General features: G+C 44.9%; 1 protein-coding gene across 1 annotated transcript in view; it reads right to left on the reverse strand.

Moving 5' to 3' along the window:
* The window catches only part of ELAVL1 (ELAV like RNA binding protein 1), a 35759-nt gene extending 25318 nt beyond the window's left edge, over positions 1-10441 (reverse strand). The window contains exon 1 of the mRNA XM_053463622.1: positions 10355-10441. The gene's annotated coding sequence lies outside the window, so the exon portion shown is untranslated. The remainder of the gene's footprint in view (positions 1-10354) is intronic.
* Between the last annotated feature and the right edge of the window lie 5369 nt (positions 10442-15810).

Genomic DNA, 15810 nt, shown 5'->3' on the forward strand with positions numbered 1-15810 from the left:
AACAGGTTTAAAAACATTTCAAATCAGGTCCTTCATAAATTGCCATAGTGTAGGTGTTCTATATATGATCAGTTGTGTCTGTGGGGAAAAATATATTGGGAAAACTGTTAGAGAACTCGGGAGTTCTTGAACACATCAATTTGGTTAGGTACACAAGAGACACCCCAGTCTCCCGTCATGTTAGGCAATATCACAACAGCAATGCATCGTGTTTGAGCTTCATAGCTATTGAATAGATCAATCACCAAGAAAAGGCGATATTAATGTGAAGTTACTAAGGAGAGAGTGTTTTTGGATCTACAAGTTACAGACCCTCTCCCCCAAAGGGCTGAATGAGAGGTTTTCCTTTCCTCCATTTAATGAATAACAGAAATATACACATTCAATTAGGGCTGCAACAACTAATCGATAAAATCGATAATCGATAATGAAATTCGTTGCCAACGAATTTCATTATCGATTAGTTGAATCGATTATTATCGATTATAAAATGAGGGGTTTTTCAGAGCAAACGCTCTGAAAAATACCCCTCATTATATAAACCGTTTCAGTGACTCACAGCAGCAGCTCCTACTTACCAGTCCCTCCCTGTAATCACTGTGACAACTGGCCCCGCCCCTTCCTTTTCCCAGAAGGCCAGAACCACATGGCTGTGACACTCATCTAACTGTAAGTATAAAATTAATATTTGGGCTACTGAAAGTTAGGGGAGGTGGGGGTTAATTTAGGGGCAGTTATGGTTAATGGGGTGTTTAGGGTTAATTTAGGGGCAGTTATGGTTAATGGGGTGTTTGGGATTAATTTGAGGCTGTTGTGGTTAATGGTGTGTTTAGGGTGAATTTAGGGGCTGTTGTGGTTGACAGGGTCTTTAGGGTTAATTTAGGGGATGCTGTGGTTAATGGGGTGTTTAGGGTTAATTTAGGGTAGTTGTTTTGATGGGGTATTTAGAGTTAATTTAGGGGTAGTTATGGTTAATGGGGTGTTTAGGGTTAATTTAATGATGAGGACTGAGGGTTAATTTGATTAATTTAATAGTTAACTTAAGGTGCAGTTAGAAATAAAGGGGGGCCAAACTAAGGGGAATCTAAATCCTGGGGGCAGTGAAGATTAACCCAGTACTTATTTATAAAAGTATGGTGTCAGTGTGCTGTGAACGGGTCTGTGACTATGAGGGGACTATGAGATATCTGGGGGGTATAAGGCATATCTGGGGAGGACGGAGTGACATATCTGGGGGTATAAGGCATATACAGTATATAAGGCATATGTGGGGAGGGCAGTGTGGCATGTCTGGGGAGGACGGAGTGGTGTATCAGGGTGTATAAGGCATATCTGGGGCCACAGTGGCATATCTGGGGGTAGAGCGGAGTGGCATATGTGGGGAGGGCAGCGTGGCATGTCTGGGAGGCAGTGTGGCATGTCTGGGGAGGATGGAGTGGTGTATCAGGGGGTATAAGGCGTATCAGGCACAGTGGCATATGTGGGGGTGGAGTGGCATATGTGGGGGTGGAGTGGCATATGTGGGGAGGGCAGCGTGGCATGTCTGGGGAGGATGGAGTGGTGTATCAGGGGGTATAAGGCGTATCAGGCACAGTGGCATATGTGGGGGTGGAGTGGCATATGTGGGGGTGGAGTGGCATATGTGGGAGGCAGCGTGGAGTGGCATATGGGAGGCAGCATGGAGTGGCATATGTGGGGGTACAGTGGAGTGGCATATGTGGGAGGCAGCGTGGAGTGGCATATGTGGGAGGCAGCGTGGCGTATGTGGGAGGCAGCGTGGCAAGCCTGGGCTCAAATGTGCATAAATTGGGGGGGCTGGTTGGGAAATAAAGACAAGAAATGCATTTTATCAAAGTTTTTTTATTCTGCTGTCTGTATTTAACATCATTTGTTTATTAAATTATTTTAAATAAATGAAAAATTTACATTCATTTTTTTTATCCGATTAATCGACAAAATAAATCGGCCAACTAATCGATTATGAAAATAATCGTTAGTTGCAGCCCTACATTCAATCTTGTCATAATATGTGGCAAAAACATTTTTTCTCTCCATACTTTACCTCCATATTTATAAATATAACATGGTTTCTCACTCTCCTCCCTGCGATCACACTGATCTCTATGCAAGTCCCCACAGACTGTGCCTCATCGAAGCAATCGGATGACCTTCCAGGTGAGGTCAGCAGTGACGCGACCCAGAAAGGAATGCCTGATTGCACAATCGTGCATTTTAAAATGTGACAGTTTTCCGGCGTTCGTGCGGGAAGCTGTTACATGAGATCGGGCAGCAGAAAGCCAGAGATGCTGGCTTCTGCTGTAAGGCGGAGTCCAGGCTGTTTCCCTGCTAGAAGGGCAGGACGTACCGGTGCGTCCACAGGGGACTGAAGGGGTTAAAAGCAGGATTTTAGACTTCTGTTTGAAGTAGGTTAACATTAGGGTTTGGTTACCCTTTAGAATTCTGCTTTATTTGGTTTATTCTTGAGCCTCTTTTCTTTTTCTGGTTAACAAAATAAAAAATTTAAAAAACCAAAAGCAAAAAGTTAAATCCCTACTTAAAAAAGAAACCAACCACTGATTCTTCTGAATAACATTTTGGTTTTAGTTACTTAGACCCACAGCCACCATCAGTGGCCCAGTACAGACTTAAAGCCCCTCCGAACAGCCTGCAGCATGTCACTCATTTGTAGGGCTGCAACTAACGATTATTTTAATAATCGATTAGTTGGCCGATTATTTTTCCGATCGATTAATCGGATAAAAAAAATGAATGTAAATTTTTCATTTATTTAAAATAATTTACTAAACAAATGTTAAATACAAACAGCAGAATAAAAAAACTTTGATAATACATTTCTTGTCTTTATTTCCCAACCAGCCCCCCAATATATGCACATTTGAGCCCAGGCTTGCTACGCTGCCTCCCAGACATGCCATGCTGCCCCCCCCCACATATGCCACGCTGCCTACCACAGCACTCCACGCTGCCTCCCACATCTGCCACACCACGCTGCCTCCCACATCTGCCACGCCACGCTGCCTCCCACATCTGCCACGCCACGCTGCCTCCCACATCTGCCACGCCACGCTGCCTCCCACATGCCACTGTGCCTGATACGCCTTATACCCCCTGAAACACCACTCCATCCTCCCCAGACATGCCACCCTGCCCTCCCCACATATGCCACGCCATGCTGCCTCCCACATCTGCCACTCCACAATGCCTCCCACATATGCCACGCTGCCTCCCACATCTGCCACTCCACGCTGCCTCCCACATCTGCCACTCCACGCTGCCTCCCACATCTGCCACTGTGCCTGATACGCCTTATATCCCCTGATACCCCACTCCATCCTCCCCAGACATGCCACTTCTCTACCCCCAGATATGCCACTCTACCCCCAGATACACCACTCCGTCCTCCCCAGACATGCCACACTGCCCTCCCCACATATGCCTTATATACTGTATATGCCTTATACCCCCAGATATGTCACTTCACTGCCCCCAGGATTTAGATTCCCCTAAATTAACCCTAAACTCCCCATTAGCCATAACTGCCCCTAAATTAACCCTTAACACCCCCTTAACCACAGCATCCCCTAAATTAACCCTAAAGACCCCATCAACCACAGCATCCCCTAAATTAACCCTAAATACACCATTAACCACAACTGCCTCAAATTAACCCCAAACACCCCATTAACCACAGCTGCTCCTAAATTAACCCTAAACACCCTATTAACATAACTGCCCCTAAATTAACCCTAACTGCCCCTAAATTAACCCTAAACACCCACCTCCCCTAACTTTCAGTAGCCCATATATATATATATATATATATATATATATATATATATATATATATATATATATATATATATATATATATATATATATATATATATATATACACACACACACACACACACACACACATATACTTACAGTTAGATGAGTGTCACAGCCATGTGGTTCTGGCCTGGAGAAGGAAGGGGGCGGGGCCAGTTGTCACAGTGATTACAGGGAGGGGGAGTAAGTAGGAGCTGCTGCTGTGAGACGGTGAGTCAGACTAAACGGATTATATAATGAGGGGGATTTTTCAGAGCGTTTGCTCTGAAAAAACCCTCATTTTATAATCGATAATAATCGATTCAACTAATCGATAATGAAATTCGTTGCCAACGAATTTCATTATCGATTATCGATTTTATCGATTAGTTGTTGCAGCCCTACTCATTTGTCCTGCCCATTATTTAAACCATTAACATAATTAAATTAACCCCTTCAGTCCCTTATAGACGTACCAGTAGGCCCAAAAAAGCATCCCAAGAATCCCCTATGGACGTACCGGTATGTCCTGCCCTTCTTGCAGCGGCAGGAATACATTTGACAGCCTGGACTCCCCCCCTGACAGCAGAAGCCAGCATCGCCGGCTTTCCGCTGCCCGATCTGATGTAAAAGCTTCCAGCACAAAAGCAGGAAAACTGTTATATTTTTAAACACCGATCGCGCATTCCCTTCCGGGTTGCGTCACCGCTGACGTCACCCAGAAGGTCATCGGAGGACAGGATTTCCCCTGCAGGCATATGGGGACTGTGGGGACTTGCATAGAGATGAGTGTGATCGGTGTCCCCCCCCCCCGAGATACGCTGCCACTCTGTCCTCCCCCTCCGAGATACGCTGCCACTCTGTCCTCCCCAATCGAGATATGCTCCCACTCTGTCCCCCCCCCCCGACTTACCAGAGAAGACTCCCGGGTGTCTTGCGGGGCCGGAGGGGGACATCTATGCAAATCGCGTATTCAACTCCCGGTGCCGGCACTCAGCGGAAGTGCCGGGACCGGAAGTTGTATACGCGTATTGCGTAGATGTCTTCCGCCAGCCCCGCAAGACACCCGGGAGTCTTCTCTGGTAAGTTGAGGGGGGGGGTGTAAAATGTATCGTGCGGACGCTTAGACAACCTCCCGTGCCGGCACCCCCCCCCCGTGAGAAGTGCTGGCAGGGGAGGCTGTCTGAGCGTATCAGACAGTAGGATACAGGTCCCCTGCCAACGAATTTCATTATCGATTAGTTGAATCGATTATCGATTATAAAATGAGGGTTTTTTCAGAGCAAACGCTCTGAAAAATACCCCTCATTATATAATCCGTTTAGTCTGACTCACAGCAGCAGCTCCTACTTACCAGTCCCTCCCTGTAATCACTGTGACAACTGGCCCGCCCCTTCCTTCTCCCAGAAGGCCAGAACCACATGGCTGTGACACTCATCTAACTGTAAGTATAAAATTAATATTTGGGCTACTGAAAGTTAGGGGAGGTGGGGGTTAATTTAGGGGCAGTTATGGTTAATGGGGTGTTTAGGGTTAATTTAGGGGCAGTTATGGTTAATGGGGTTTTAGGGGCAGCTATGGTTAATGGGGTGTTTAGGGGCAGTTATGGTTAATAGGGTGTTTAGGGTTAATTTAGGGGCAGCTATGGTTAATGGGGTGTTTAGGGTTGTTTTAGGAGCAGCTGTGGTTAATGGGGTGTTTGGGGTTAATTTGAGGCAGTTGTGCTTAATGGTGTGTTTAGGGTTAATTTAGGGGCTGTTGTGGTTGACAGGGTCTTTAGGGTTAATTTAGGGGATGCTGTGGTTAATGGGGTGTTTAGGGTTAATTTAGGGGCAGTAATGGTTAATGGGGTGTTTAGGATTAATTTAGGGTAGTTGTTTTGATGGAGTATTTAGAGTTAATTTAGGGGTAGTTATGGTTAATGGGGTGTTTAGGGTTAATTTAATGATGAGGACTGAGGGTTAATTTAATTAATTTAATAAAGTTAACTTAAGGTGCAGTTAGAAATAAAGGGGGGCCAAACTAAGGGGAATCTAAATCCTGGGGGCCGTGAAGATTAACCTAGTACTTATTTATAAAAGTATGGTGTCAGTGTGATACGAACTGGTCTGTGACTCTGAGGGGGCTATGAGATATTGGGCATATCTGGGGAGGACAGAGTGACATATCTGGGGGCATAAGGCATATACATTATTTAAGGCATATGTGGGGAGGGCAGTGTGGCATGTCTGGGGAGGACGGAGTGGTGTATCAGGGTGTATAAGGCATATCTGGGGCCACAGTGGCATATCTGGGGGTAGAGTGGAGTGGCATGTCTGGGAGGCAGTGTGGCATGTCTGGGGAGGATGGAGTGGTGTATCAGGGGGTATAAGGTGTATCAGGCACAGTGGCATATGTGGGAGGCAGCGTGGAGCGGCATATGTGGGAGGCAGCGTGGAGCGGCATATGTGGGAGGCAGCGTGGAGCGGCATATGTGGGAGGCAGCGTGGAGCGGCATATGTGGGAGGCAGCGTGGAGCGGCATATGTGGGAGGCAGCGTGGAGCGGCATATGTGGGAGGCAGCGTGGAGCGGCATATGTGGGAGGCAGCGTGGAGCGGCATATGTGGGAGGCAGCGTGGAGCGGCATATGTGGGAGGCAGCGTGGAGCGGCATATGTGGGAGGCAGCGTGGCATTTGTGGGAGGCAGCGTGGCGTGTCATATGTGGGAGGCAGCGTGGCGTGGCATTTGTGGGAGGCAGCGTGGCATTTGTGGGAGGCAGCGTGGCATATGTGGGAGGCAGCGTGGCAAGTCTGGGCTCAAATGTGCATAAATTGGGGGGGCTGGTTGGGAAATAAAGACAAGAAATGCAGTTTTTTTTTATTCTGCTGTTTGTATTTAACATCATTTGTTTATTAAATTATTTTAAATAAAAGAAAAATTTACATTCATTTTTTTTTATCCGATTAATCGAAAAAATAATCGGCCAACTAATCGATTATGAAAATAATCGTTAGTTGCAGCCCTAATATATATATATATATATCGATTTTTATCGATTATAAAAAGAGGTTTTTTTCAGAGCAAATGCTCTGAAAAACTCCTCTCCTTATATAATCCGACCTCAAACAGAGATCGGATTATAACACCGGAATCCAGATCCCCCGCAACGCTGCAGGAGACCTGGATTCCCCTCACTGTCGGCCGGTCTCTCACTTCCGTCTCTCTCCCCCTCCCATCTGCCTCCTCCCCCCTCCCATACATCACTCTGCCTCTCTACCCGGCACCGTTACTGACATGCACTTTCCCTGCAGCTTCATAGAAGCCTCAGTGTAAGTGAAGGTGAGTAACGGAGTCTGTCTGTGCGATGCAGACCCCCACAGGCTGACAGAGAATCATCCTCTCTGATAGCCGGTGGGGGTCTGCATCGCACAGACAGACTCCGTTACTGCCCTTCACTTACACTGTGGCTTCTATGAAGCTGCAATGAAAGTGCCTTCAGTAACGGAGCCGGGTAGAGAGGCAGAGCGGTTTATGGGAGGGGGGAGGAGTCAGAGGGGTGTATGGGAGCCACCCTCCAATACACCACTCTGGCTCCTCCCCCTCTCATACGCCACTCTGCCTCTCTACCCGGCTCCCTGGTGTCTTGTCAGGTTCACAGGAGGCAGAGTGGAGTATGGGAGGGGGGAGGAGCCAGAGTGGTGTATGGGAGGAGGCAGAGTGGAGTATGGAAGGGGGAGGAGCCAAAGTGATGTATGAGAGGGGAGGAGGCAGAGTGGTATATGGGAGGGGGAGGAGGCAAAGTGATGTATGGGAGGGGAGGAGGCAAAGTGATGTATGGGAGGGGGAGGAGGCAGAGTGGTGTATGGGAGGGGGAGGGGCCAGAGTGGTGTATGGGAGGGGAGGGGCCAGAGTGGTGTATGGGTGAGTTATAGTAGTGTGTGGGGGGTATTATGAATTTTTAGGGCATATAGGGGGTATAAGGCATATGGATATTAGGCATATCAGGGGGGCATAAACATATCTGGGGGTAAAAGGTATATCAGGGGGCTCAGTGGCATATAGTGGGTATAAGACATATCGATATTAGGCATATCAGGGGGGCATAAAACAAATTAGGTATATCAGGGGGCTCAGTTGCATATCACTGGCATATAAGGAATATAAGGCATATCAGGGGCACAGTGGCATATCAGGGGGCACAGTGGAATCTGGCATATAAGAGGTATAAGGCATATATGGGGGCAGAGTGGCAAGCTGGGGGTCAGATGTGCATAACTGGGGGCAGTTTGGTAAATAAAAAAATTTAAACAAGGCTTTTTTCTCAGTTTTTATTAAATATGAAAAATAGCCAACATATGAATTAATATTTACTATTAACTTTGTATTAAAACCTAGTTTGAGAAGCACTGTGTTTGGGTTCTTGTAGCTTTTATTATGTCAGTAAAATAAGAAGGTGAATAGAGAGAGGCCATTGCAATAAAGAGATGAAAGTGTAAATTGTACGTTTTTTATTGCAATTTTTCTTCAATTTAAAATAATGTATTTTTTTATCCGATTAATCGACAAAGTAATCGGCCAACTAATCGATTATTAAAATAATAGTTAGTTGCAGCCCTAATGAAATTACAGTTCCTGCTATATGTCACTGCCAAACACCCCACAATGTGTTTAGCAACATCTCTTTAGTGATACCACCCATGCATAGGTTTGTCAGGTTATTTGAGGGGAAAATAGGCCAGATTTGGGGCATGCGCAATTCAGTTTTTCAACTTTCAATTTTGACATGTTGAAAATTCTGTCCAATGTCCTATTTGGGAAATCTTTGAAGCCGGTCAATTCAATGTATCCCTTCAAACCATATATCTTTCAAAACAAGACACAGCAGGGTATTTCAAATACTGGTATTTTAACCGTTTCCAGGGTTAAATTCTAATACTACCAGCCGTAGTCAAAATCTTCTAATAGCAATAATATGCACAATACCATGCACAGGAATCTAGAAAGGTAGAGTTGTTTTAAAACACAGTTTAGTGTACTATGCACTTTTTAAGTACTGTATTGCCCCTATTACAGGACACATTTTCCACTAATTAAAATTGGGGTTGAGATATTCTCATCCTTATCGGTAGACCACTTCCGTGTCCCTGTCTGATTTCTGCTTTTTCTCTTGTATCTTATTCTTCGTCTGTTTGTCCCCATGTCTGTCAGGCCACAAGTGCACTTACGCAAAAGGACGGAACTTTCGGGCACAACTCCCGTCTCCATTGGAGGAACAAGGGGAGAGTTTCCCTGCGACTCCGCTCTTTTGCGGAAGTACACCTAACAAGCCAGAAAACACGCGGACAGGTGAACAATGACAGAAGTGCAACAAATACTGTTTTAGCCTTCTAGTAATGAGTTTTACTTGTTAAAGAAATTTTCTTTAGATTAGCGCCAAACTATAGGGTTGTGGCCTATACTCAGGACAATACACTACTTTGAATTTATGCCAACGCATGAATCTTAAATAACTTTCTTTTAAAAGAGAGTACAGGACAGGTCCCTAGTGCAATGCCTCCTCTAATGCCACTAATTGACCATTCAATTCACAAAAAAAATATTAAGTGACTGCTCAGCTATCACATGAATTAAAAAGTGTAGGCTGGAGTGCACTTTTAACAGAGAGAACACATAACCAAGTTGCACAGTTAAAAAGTGTGCCAAAAAATTAGGCCATTTTAACACAACCTTTGTGATTTCTTTATTGCAAAAGTGCCTTGACTTGCGTCTATTCCACTGGCTATAGTACTATCCTTTCTCCTGATTAACAAGTTAAAATGTGACCACTTTATTCGGTGAACCACTTTATTCCGTAACTTATGTGCCTAAAGCCTTAATATTCAAGCCCAAAAAGATATGAAATGCTAAACGTGAATCAAACCACAAGTAACTGAATGTTAGTTCAGATAAAAACATTCAATATAGTGTTAACAGTTTCGCGTGATCCCTAAACTAGAGCCTAAAGCTCAAAAGCACACACAGAGAAAGAAATACCGCCATCGCAACTATTAACATAGTAGTAACAGTCTCGTGTTTACGTTCGTGACCGAGGTACCCAATTTACCAAGGGATGCTAGTAGTCTAGCATGCATTATGCACACCATTCCCGTATTACCAGGCTCAATTGTTCCGGCATTAGATCGATTAGCTCAGAGTTATACCCAGCTGCTAAAACAGATAGTCTGAGTTCTGGGAATGCGCCGACATCAAAGAAGAATACAAAAGCAATAAAACCACACGAGACTAGGCCAAAAAACGATAAGTCGGGAAGTCCTGGGAGTGCTGCGTTTGATTACTCACACTTAACTTCTGCAGTACTACACTGACCCGTTTAAGAGCATTATACCGCACCACAAAGAGTTGTTTTCCTGGGAACAAAGACCAGTCTGTGGAGTCAAACAGGCGGTAGTGATGTAGGCCGCATTTGAGCCTACCCACGGCTCACGATTTCCCGGGCAAAAGCTTGTAAAACCGATATTGAGAGGCAGTGGGCATTTACTTACTTCTAGACGCTTTACGCTCAGGCCAAATGAATGAGGAGCTCGTTCCGTATCCCAGTTCGGACGTTCCCAGCTTTTTGTTTTTTATAATAATAAAAAAAAAAAGAAGGATTTCTGGCGTCACTGGATTGTGAAAAAAAAAAAAAAGAAAAAAAAAAAAAAAAAGGAAAAGGAAAGAGAAAATATGGCGGACCATAAAGCGCATGCGTAGAGTGAGCCCCAATTTCCGCCCACACCCAGGATACATTGGTTTACACAGCCCAGCACTCGGATGTCTGTTCTCTTTGGTCAATTTTAAAGATTATCATGACGCTGTAGTAACGCAACCTCCGGGTTGTGAGGTAAGGGATTAGGTTGGTTGTGGGATGGGCTAGGGGGTTAGGAGATTGCTTGAATTTCTTTGATTGTTTTCTCTTTTAATAGAATCCGTATCTTTAACCCCTTAAGGACATAGCGTTTTTTTGTGCTCTGTGACAAAAGCCTTTTTAACGTTTTTGCGGTGCTCCGGAGGGCTTTCTTTAGATACCATTTTGATAATATGTAATTTAAGAAAAAAAGAACATGGTGAAAATTTTTAAAAAAGCACCTTTTTTACTTTTATTTGAAAAATCTTTTACTCATCTACAAAAGCTGCTAAATTCTATCTGTCTTGGGTTTAGAAACACCCAATATTTTTGTGTTTTGTTTATTTTGTGCAATGTATAGGGCAATACGTACGAGTAGCATATTGCTATTCCAAAACCATTTGTTTGTTTGGATGATGGACACACACACACATACACACACACACACACACACATACACACACACACAGGGGCGTAACTAGACCCCTCAGGGCCCGGGTGCGAGAATCTGTTAAGGGCCCCCCACCCCCCCAAAAAAACATGATTTTTACCCAACAATTTTTTTTCAACAAATTCAATTTACATATTGAATCATTTCTGTAAAAAAATCAAAGAAAAAGGGGCGCATGTTCAAAGGGCATAATCAAAGAAAAAGGGGCGCATGTACATAGGGCCCTTTTTGTACATGCGCCCCTTTTTCTTTGAATACATAAATAATCTTTCCACCAAAACAGCCTGACTGTGGCATTTTTGCCACCAAAACACCCCGCCTGTGGCATCTTTGCCACCAAAACACCCCGCCTGTGGCATCTTTGGCCCCATAACAGCCCGCCTGTGGCATCTTTGGCCCCATAACAGCCCGCCTGTGGCATCTTTGCCACCATAACAGCCCTCCTGTGGCATCTTTGGCCCCATAACAGCCCGCCTGTGGCATCTTTGGCCCCATAACAGCCCGCCTGTGGCATCTTTGCCACCATAACAGCCCTCCTGTGGCATCTTTGCCACCATAACAGCCCTCCTGTGGCATCTTTGCCACCATAACAGCCCGCCTGTGGCATCTTTGGCCCCATAACAGCCCGCCTGTGGCATCTTTGGCCCCATAACAGCCCGCCTGTGGCATCTTTGCCACCATAACAGCCCTCCTGTGGCATCTTTGGCCCCAAAACAGCCCTCCTGTGGCATCTTTGGCCCCAAAACAGCACTCCTGTGGCATCTTTGGCCCCAAAACAGCCCGCCTGTGGCATCTTTGCCACCAAAACAGCCCGCCTGTGGCATCTTTGCCACCAAAACAGCCCGCCTGTGGCATCTTTGGCCCCATAACAGCCCGCCTGTGGCATCTTTGGCCCCATAACAGCCCACCTGTGGCATCTTTGCCACCATAACAGCCCTCCTGTGGCATCTTTGCCACCGTAACAGCCCTCCTGTGGCATCTTTGGCCCCATAACAGCCCGCCTTTGGCATCTTTGGCCCCATAACAGCCCTCCTGTGGCATCTTTGCCACCAAAACAGCCCGTCTGTGGCATCTTTGCCACCAAAACAGCCCGCCTGTGGCATCTTCGGCCCCATAACAGCCCGCCTGTGGCATCTTTGGCCCCATAACAGCCCGCCTGTGGCATTTTTGGCCCCATAACAGCCCGCCTGTGGCATCTTTGGCCCCATAACAGCCCGCCTGTGGCATCTTTGCCACCATAACAGCCCTCCTGTGGCATCTTTGCCACCATAACAGCCCTCCTGTGGCATCTTTGCCACCATAACAGCCCTCCTGTGGCATCTTTGGCCCCATAACAGCCCGCCTGTGGGATCTTTGGCCCCATAACAGCCCGCCTGTGGCATCTTTGCCACCATAACAGCCCTCCTGTGGCATTTTTGGCCCCAAAACAGCCCTCCTGTGGCATCTTTGCCCCCCCCCTTACACATCCATGCTATCTCTCACACACACACACACACACACATATATATTAATTCACAAATATTTACTCACTAATTCACAGATAATCCATTCAATCATTCAAATATTCATACATTGATACTCATTAATTCCCTCATTCAGATACTCATTTACATATACTCATTCACAAACATTCATTCACTCACTCCTTCACAGATATTCATTAATTCTCTCACTCAATCTCAAATACTCCTTCATGCAGCCTCCCCTTACCTGAACAACCGAAGATGTAAAAAGTATGTGCCGCTCGGCGCTCGCAGACCAACTTGTTCAGTGCATAGGGGGAAGCAGATGCGCAGCAGGGTCATGTGACGTACGTCACGTACGTCACGTGACTGTTGGATTCCTGCGTCCCCCGGCATCCTCGTCTGCCAGTAAGTAGCGGCCCCCCGCGGAATTAATCGTGGGGGTTGCCCGGGCCCCCTAGAGTGGCGGGCCCGGTAGCAGCTGCTGCAGGGTTAAGGGGCAAGTGCCCCTTTTGCCCTGAGTTATAGACGGCCGTAGAGGCCGCATAGGCCCAGTCAGTCTGGTCCTGACTGGGCCTATGCGGCCTCTACGGCCGTCTATAACTCATAGACCTTGGGGCCCCTTGCCGCCGGGGCCCGATTTCGGGCGGCCCCTTGGCTTGGGCCCCCCTGCCACCGGGGCCCGGTCGCAGTCGCGACCCCTGCGACCCCGGTAGTTCCGCCACTGCACACACACACACACACACACACATACACACACACATATCAAAATATGTTGTTCTTTTTTGTAGTGCTTGATACTAAGTTGCAAGAAGAAGCTGCAAATGTTTAACTAGTTGCTTGCTTATATATATATATATATATATATATATATATATATATATATATATATATATACCGTATTTGCTCAATTATAAGACGACCCCCCCCAAAATCCGAATATTAATTTATGAAAAAAAGAAAAAGCCTGAATATAAGACGACCCTATAGGTAAATGTTACCAGTAAATGTTAATTCATCTAAACTATGTGAACAATTGTTTGTTAACCCCTTGATGACAATTGACGTGCCAGGACCGGCACGTCTTTAAGCGGGTGCAGAAAGCGAACTATTTTCGCTTTCTGCACCGAAACGGCGTTGCTGTAATGCCTCGACCTCGAGGCATTCAGCAACGCCATGATCGGCACAAAGGGGCCATCTCTGGCCCCTCCTCGGGGCGTCAACATCCGTTTTAAAAGCGTTTAGGAGACGATCGCCTCCTAAACTTAAATGGTGTCGCTGGAATGCCTCGATCAGGAGGCATCCAGCGACACCAAACACTTACCTTGGGATGGACTGTGACCGCTCCGGAGAGCGGTCACAGCCGCCGCTGCAGGTGATCTTCGCCATCAAGCAAGATGGCGGCCGCCCTGTAAAAAAAACAATAAAGACTAAAAAGTTCGCTAGACGGTCTCCAGACCCTCTAGAGAACTCTGGCTCCACTTGCAGGTTGAATACAGGTACTGCATTCAACCATGCAAGTCAATGGAGCTCAGCTTTCTAATCACAGTGTGATTAGTAAAAATAAATAAAAAATAAAATTAATAATAATTAGAAAAAATAGTAAAAAACCAGTAAAATGTAAAAATAATTTCCCACTGATGTTACTATCAGGGGAACCTTCAAGTTGAAAAAAAACGTAAAAAAAAGGCAAAAAAAAAAAAAATATATATATATAAAAAATATATTTTTGTGAGCAAGTCCTAAAATTAGCATATTAGCTTAAAACAATTCTCGCATGGAAAGAGTTAAAATACTGGCATATTAAATGCCCATGGGGTGTCTACTTTTAAAAAATGTATGATTTGATGGGGTAAATTGAATTGGACGGATTCAACAATGTCCCAATTAACATCGGGGGAAGGATGGCCACACATCTAATTTCCAATTTAAAAAAAATGCACACGTACCAAATGTGGCCTTTTAGTTTCCCAAAAAAATGACAAACCCATGCATGTGTATCACTGTACTCAGGAGATGTTGCTGAACACATATTGGGGTGTCGTGTGACAGTGGCATATACCAGTAGTTGTAAATTCATACATAAAGTAGGTGTGTGTGGGAAAAATACACACACACAAAAATACTACTGCAAACTTTGAAACAATGCTGGTGGTAAAATGTGTGCATACAAAGAGTTAAAATACCAGCATTTAAAATACACTGTGGTGTGTAGTTTTCAAAAATATATGGTTTTGTTGGGCACACTGAAATGGCCCGGCTCAAAGATGTACCAAATAGGGCATGGGCAGTGGATCCCCAAATGCCAAAGTTCAACATTGAAAAATGTGCATGCCCCAAATGTGGCCCTTTTGCCCCCAAACAGCCAGGCAAAATCATTCATGTGGGGTATCACTGCGCTCAGGAGATGTTGCTGAACACATATTGGGGTGTTTTGTGATAGTGACATATACCAGAACCTGTTTATTCATACCTGAAGTAAAATGTGTGTGAAAAAACAAATGCAAAAAAATTACTACCATAAAGTTTGACAAAGGCTGATGGTAGAATAAGTGCTTGGAAAGGGTTAAAATACTAGCATTTGGAATACCCTGGGCTGTCTAGTTTTCAAAAATATATGACTTGATGGGGTAAATTGCATTGGCCGGCTTCAAAGATACCCGAAATGGCACATGGGGGGAAGAATTACCAGATTTGGAAAAAATGGCTTTGAAATAGCAAAACGCTACCTGTACTTATTGCCCCATAATGTGTAGAAAAAAGCAAAAAAACATAAAAACATTGGGTATTTCTAAACTCAGGACAAATAGTAGAATCTATTTAGCAGGTTTTTTTATTACCTTTTATAGATAAGTAAAAGATTTTTCAACTAAAAGTTAGAAACAGTCATTTTTTTCTAAATGTTTCACCATATTTTATACTTTTTTTAATAGTAAATAATACGATACAATCAAAACAATGTCATCTAAAGAAAGCCCTTCTTGTCCTGAAAAAAACAATATATAATGTGTGTGGGTTCAGTAAACGGGAAAGAAGAAAATTACAGCTAAACACGAGCAGCGCAGAAATGTTAAAATGGCCATTGTCACGAAGGGGTTAATAAAAGCTATGATTGAGAAAAATATTTTGTTTTTATTTCCTTTTTTTTCAACCTACCCCCCCAGTTATGCATATCTGCCCCCAGGCTTGCCACTCTGCCCC

Source organism: Spea bombifrons, chromosome 1, assembly GCF_027358695.1.
Source record: "Spea bombifrons isolate aSpeBom1 chromosome 1, aSpeBom1.2.pri, whole genome shotgun sequence".
NCBI lineage: Eukaryota > Metazoa > Chordata > Amphibia > Anura > Pelobatidae > Spea > Spea bombifrons.